The sequence below is a fragment of the Haliotis rubra genome, unplaced genomic scaffold (genome assembly GCF_003918875.1).
Source record: "Haliotis rubra isolate DU_JTF1 unplaced genomic scaffold, ASM391887v1 Scf631, whole genome shotgun sequence".
NCBI classification, from domain to species: Eukaryota; Metazoa; Mollusca; class Gastropoda; order Lepetellida; family Haliotidae; genus Haliotis; species Haliotis rubra.
In genome coordinates, this window is record NW_025767337.1 from 541,283 (window position 1) to 548,296 (window position 7,014).

A 7,014-nucleotide genomic window follows, 5' to 3' on the forward strand; every position below is an offset into this window, starting at 1 on the left:
GTCTCTTTCCATAGCACATTGATCTGAGTAACGCTGACCACGTCGTCGCCATATTCTTGTTCTGTCATCTGCAGTTGATACGCAGTACCGACTCCCATCTGTGAACAGAACAGTTCTCCATTGCCTGTATCGCCAGTTTTGGTGTTGTAGGGCAAACTGTAGACGTTCACGCCGATGACGAGGGTGAGGATAGGTCCACGGTTAGGTCTATGGCGATGGAGGTTCCCGCTGTTAAAACGTAGGCGTACTGTATCAGTACTGATCGGTCTTCCGTTTGTTCCCCACTGTCTGGCGTGCTGTTTCGGAAGCCTGCACGAAGGGATTCTGTACATGCTGTTGCACAACATGGCGGTCTTGTTCTCTTGTGGTCACCCTTGGTCTGCCAGTACGGAGGCGATCATTTGTGGTGTTGGTGGCGCGGAAAAGTCGCTGCATCCTGAAGATGGTCCGAACGTTGACCTGGAAGTGATTCTGCTGTAGGAAGTCCCGTGTAGCTCTGGCAGTATGGGCCCGGGCTTGAAAATGTTATTCCGGTGACGTGCGAAATGTGGTATGGCATGGGGTCTGAGTGCTTGGTCGATGTAGCGCACCGCTGTGATGCCGGCTTGTGCAGTGTGGCCAGCTTCAAGTCTTCCTAGCGCCTGGTTCCTCTGAGCTGTCGTGAGTCGCGGCATCCTGCTGACGTTGTAATGTGAATGTTTCAACCAGGTTTGGGGGTGCATTTTATAGGGCTGGTCCTTGTGAACAGCATGTGCAGCATGCGTTGCCTGTAAAACATGGAGTACACCGTACCATCACCGAGGTCAGGTTGCGTTTTGGGAAAGAATGTCTTCGCTCAGGTAAAGTTGGAGATGTTGTCAAAAATATACAATCAAAACATGAAATGAGTTTACAGTTACCCGTTTCTGCGAAGGAAAATTCCAAACTGACGTTTCTTTTGCTGCTTAGTATATGTGCATGTTGTTTTCGTATCGTCTCTGGTACAGCGACACCTGCGCGTTTAAGACTTTCTACCCGTTCAATGGCCAAATACCTATTCATAAATACATTCGCGATTACCTTCTACCTGTTTGTGACTTATAATTTATGTAAACTGGAAATAGGAACGACCCCAGTATAGAACCACAGTGGGTCCCTACCTTGTATTACTTGAGAAACTACCACTAAAATTATTCTACAGGAAAGGCAATAGGTGTCTGGAAAAATAGTGAAATAAGCAAGTTATGATTCGGTTCCATAAATACTTTAAGTATCATAACTTCTGCCGTTTCAACTTTTATAATGAAAAGCAAACACAACATTCTATTCTTCATCCAAAAATACTTAGTTACCTCAGAGGCAAAATCACGAAATGAAAAATAAAATTGACTCGAGAGCAGTCAAGGAAACGGGACTATTGTGCTTACCCTGAAAAGGCCATTGAGTGATCACCCGATGGAACGGAACCCTGTCTGATCAGCAATGCACTAAAGAGTACGAAGTCATCTATTGCATCACAGGTCTCAAGCGTTCCGTCAACGCGTATATTGTTGTCCGCCCACGGAGACGCATTAGGAATCTGTGAAAGTACCATGATCATAGATGTTGGTGAGGGTTGAGTTGAGTACTATTTTACGCCTCATTTAACAACAGGGACATAAACATTTTCTTCTATAACTCATGAGAAATCGAATCCGGATAACGTAACGAAGGAACGTGAAACCACTTGAATCGGAATCATTTAATAAATGTTCACACTACAATGTCCCATTAGGTGAACATATTTATGTGCTCAGAAACCTTTGGCGATTGGTTCGAAATAAAGAATCGACCTGTTTCTAGATTTGTGAACACCATGCCCGTGGTCCTCTAAAGAAAGGTGGTCCTTTAATGACCAACCTGTAATTGTCTCTGATCATTACACTTATCTTGGTATTAAGTTTACATCTGCTATGAACTGGAAAACATCTGTTACTGAATTATCATTGAAAGCTAAGAAAGCATTGATAAGTCTTTTATCTGCCTTGTGTAAAATCGTTGTGTTGACGCCCAGTATTTACTTTAAACTATTTGATTGTCAAATTCAGCTTATTATTTTGTATGGATCCGAGATTTGGGGATTCCAGAGATATGAATGCATAGAAAAAATACATATCGGATGGCCTGTAAGACATTTTTAAATGGAGGACCTTCTACACCGAATGGTATGGTGTACGGTGAATGTGGGAGGTATCCCCTGTATATAAATGCTCATATTCGATGAATAAAATTCTGGTTTAAGATATTGTGTATGCAAGAACATAGATTACCCAAAAAGGCTTATAACATGCTTGTTCATTTGGACAACATTGGTAAAGTGACGTGGGCATCTTATGTAAGAAATCTTCTGTTTTCACATGGTTATGGTTTTGTATGGTTAAGTCAGTCAGTTGGTGATGCAAGTTTGTTTTTAACTCAGTTTCGAGAAGGAAGTCTAAATATGTTTAATCAAGAATGACATTCAGTAATACATAATAGTTCACGGTACGACTCTTATAGAATATACAAATCAATACTCCAGCCGGAGAAATATCTATCGTTTTTAACATCAAAGAAATTAAGATATCCATTTATACGTTTTAGGTTAGGTTTGATCAACATAATGGTAAACGAAGGAAGACGTTTTTATATTGAACGATGCAAGAGAATGTGCCCATTGTGTAATATAGATGGGAAATCCATTTTGTGCTTGTATGTCCTTTGTATAAAGATTTGCGTACGAAATATATAGCTGAATATTATCTACGTAAGCCACCTACATTAGCATTTAAACTACTTCTTTCATCAACTGACCAGCATGTAATAATAAAGCTGTCGTACTATATCAATTATGCTCTTATTAAACGTAACAATCTGATAAAAAGTGTTGTATGTCCATCGTATTTCACTACTTGTACATGATTTGCTGTTTGGATCACTAATTACTACTTATTGCACCATATGTATAATGTATATGTATAACTCCAATGTATATGGGCCGGAGGCCTTTTGTACAATAAACATCTTTGACTTGGTATACATTTCAATGTTCTATAATTTTCTGAATTTAGTTCCGTATCATGCGGTGATATAACTGAAATACTGTTCAAGGAGGCGCAACAGACTACTGACTGTATCATATTGGCACATGTGCACTTTTAAGTGAAATACTGATTGCATATATTGCAAAAAACTATGGAGACTGACAAAGTGAAATATAGTTAATTAATGTGAAATATAGTTAATTCAAGTGAAATATAGTTATTTCAATATAGTTAATTCAAGTAATACGACAAATACATGCCAATAAGGTCAAACCTGTCTGGGTGTAACCTACATATTTCTCCCCCAGCTTGTATTTCGCACTTGGACCTTTGTGCAAAACATACTTGGTGTACCAGTAGGTAAATATAAGCGTTTTCGTCGAGGTTTGTTTATAAGTCCAAGACACTTCCACGTTTTATCAACACGCTGTTATACATTTACAATTTATGACATACATGATAGTTGAAAATTTAAAATGAGTTTTTTTACAAGTTGGAAACAAGTATTGTTCAAATTTAAATGACATTAACGAAAGTATACATTATTATCCCCAGCCTCGAAGTGAGGGGGATATAGGTTTGAGCTCCGTCTGTCCATCCGAGATGACGGGGACAGATTTTCTCGGAACCCGTTATAGATACAGAAACCAAATTTAGTAGCTGTTGTTAAGACATGAGTGCATTGATGGAGTTCGAAAACGGAAACCGTTTTACAATTTGTTGCTGAGTGACGGCCCTTGTTATGTGTTTCTTGACTTAGTGCACGTTATTCCCATGGGAAGAGATTTTCTCAGAAACCGTTATAGATAGAGAAACCAAATATGGCAGGTGTTTTAGCACATAGATGCCTTGATGGAGTTCGAAACGGAAACCGGGTTACAATTTGGTAAGTGTTTTTAGGAGATGAATGTCGTGGCGGAGTTAAAATACAGGAATCGTGATATTGATGACCATGTCTTATTGGTTTAGATAGCATAATATCTTCCTTAGTGGATAACGCAAAAAGAATATATATAGATATACCTAATGATTGTCATCATGTTAGAGGTTAAGTTGCTATTTTCAGTTGTGTTTGTAACAGCGTGTAGCCTCCACTGAAGCTTGACGTAGTTGAGGAGCCGGACCCCGAACATGGACGAAATGTTGTGTAAATCTGGTTTGGATCTTCTTACTTTTCATACTCAGGAATGGTTCAGCTTTGCTTCGGTGACCTCATTGCAGGAGTCATTTTGAGGTACCTTTCAGCTGAGGTACGAGTTTAAACGTTTACGTTGTTGCACGTGTATTCCGGGAAAGAGAAACAGAGCAAATGAATGCCACACAATACTGTCACTTTGGAAAGCTCAACCCCTGCCCTTGCGATCGTTCAAAAAATTAAACGGCTATTGAAACGCATAGCATGCGAAGGCTCTTGTCTGCACTACGTCATGAGGCCATTGGGATGGTCCGTTGGGGAATGTCTCAACGACAAGTGGCTGCACATTTCCACTGGAACACCATTTCTGCACTGGTGAGACGCTAACAGAACACAAATGACGTCATCGATCGGCCACGTTCTGGACGTCCAACGTGTAACAACGCCAAGACAGGACATTTATAAGGGTGACCCTTCTTCGCCACAGGTTTCAGACTGCAGTGATGACTGCCCGAACCTTCCCAGGACTTCGCCAGTATCCACCCCAACACAGTTCGACAACGTTTACGTCATCACGGGATCAGACCACGACGTCCCGCCATACGCCCTATCCTGACAAAAAGTCATCGACAAGCTCGCCGAATGTGGTGCCGAAATCATGTCTGCAGACCCTTGTTTTGGTGGAGAAATATTGTTTTTACAGGTGAGTCCAGGTTTAACATTTCCCAGAGTGATGGACGTCAACGTGCCTATAGACGCGTGGGAGTCTTGGAGAGGAATCGCTTTGGTGGTGGTTCTGTGATGATTTGGGGTGGAATAAAAGCACGTCAAAGAACTCCTTTGGTGATTGTTCAGGTCAACTTAATTGGTGTGGGCTACAGGGATCAGATTCTTTGACCTGTGGCAATTCCTTTTCTGCAACGTCATGGCCCTGGGTTAACATTCCAACAGGACAATGCCCGCCCTCATACGGCAAGGGTTGCTATGGATTTCTTGCAACACCACAACGTTGACTTACTGCCTTGGCCTGCAAATTCACCGGATCTCTCCCCGATAGAGCATGTTTGGGACGAGATGGATCGACGTCTACGCCGTCTTCCTCATCCGCCAGATAACGTCCTTGATCTTGCAACAGAACTTGAGAGAATCTGGCGTGTTTGATAGGCTCTCTGCGTCTTCGATGCAGTGCTGTTCTCAATGCCGATGGTGGACATACCCGTTATTGAGCTTGTGACATGGTCGTTTGACCCCTGTCCCGCTTGTGGACTCGTGACGTCATTGTGATTGACTTTTCAATTGAAATTCTCCTGACTTGTTATGGTCTCATGATCCCTCCATTAAAGATTATATGTACCTTTGACATTGTTATCGGACTTATCAACTGGGATAATATTTTGACAATGCACAGTTTCTTTATGTGGCTAGTATATACTCAAGTCTAAAAGAGGTATCTGGATTTGTGATAGTTTCAATGCAGCACGTCTCGATGACAGATACATCATAAGCAAATGGTGAAGGTGATGAAGGTGAAAGCATACACTAAGAAACGTTGTGTTATTCACAATAAGGAAGTTGACATCTATAAATCTTGCTTTTCTTATGCATTCCACTTCTAAATGCCCTATAAAAGTTCCATTATGTACTGAATGTACTGAATCACTGAATATACTGAATCACACAATACGAAGGGTCGCATTCAATGGAACACTCACAAAGGAGTTGAGCTAAAGGAAGGATTTTACATTTTACATATGACTGTGGCTGATGTAAGTGATATCTTCTCTGTTATTATGTATCATCTTCTAAACATTTCATAAATAAGTGAAAAAAACAAAAATATATGAAAAAGGCTCTGTTGGAGCAGTCTAATTATTTTAGTTTTCAACACTTAGTTTGTGACATCTCAATCCACGACTGAAAAGGGATAAATACATTTCGTGGCACAAGGGAGGTTAAGTTACAGGCTTAGGGGCGTATTTTTGCAGGCGACCCGTGAAGTTCCGGGCTAGAATTAACCTTGTCGTAAGAGGCGACTAACGGAATCGGGTGGTCAGGCTCGCTGGCTTGGTTGACACATGTCATCGGTTTCCAATTGCGCAGATCGATGCTCATGCTGTTGATCACTGGAATGTCTGGTCCAGACTCGATTATTTACATACCGCCGCCATATGGCAGTAAGATTGCTGAGTGTGGCGTAAAAACTAAACTCAATAAAAAAACTAAGATCCTTACAAACTGGATCTGAGATGGAATTCGCAAAATACTAACTGAAACAATAACATACCGTCGCGATGACAAGTCCTATAGTCTTGACAATGACGTTTAAATCTGGATCTTCCTCCACGATTGTGCCATACGTCAAAGTTATCTGGAAATAGACAAATATGCTCTCTCAAATCTTAAATCAAACACCGTATTGAAGAATGTGTTAGTGATTTCTAAACGACATGTACCGTCATTACAAAGAAGGGAATGTCAAGATCTAGTATCGAATATATTTTGTTGAAAATTGAGCTCGTCTTAATTGCTGGTTATGGCGTGCTTCCTCATAACTCTGTGACTGACTTACTGACTGAGTTTGGTTTTACGCCGCTTTTAGCAATATTCCAGCAACATCACGGCGGGCATTACTCTGTGAGGGCAAGCATCTCATTTTGAGTTGGTCATGGTCTCATTAAGAGGGTATTAATCTACTGCCAAAGTTATGTGGCAGAACTGAAAATAATGTGTGCAGCAATATTATTGGTTGGAAACATGATAAAATGGTATATTCAAAATCGTAATATGTAATCGTTGACGGACCTTTAAAAGAAAGTAGTTCTTAGCATTCTTTTACTT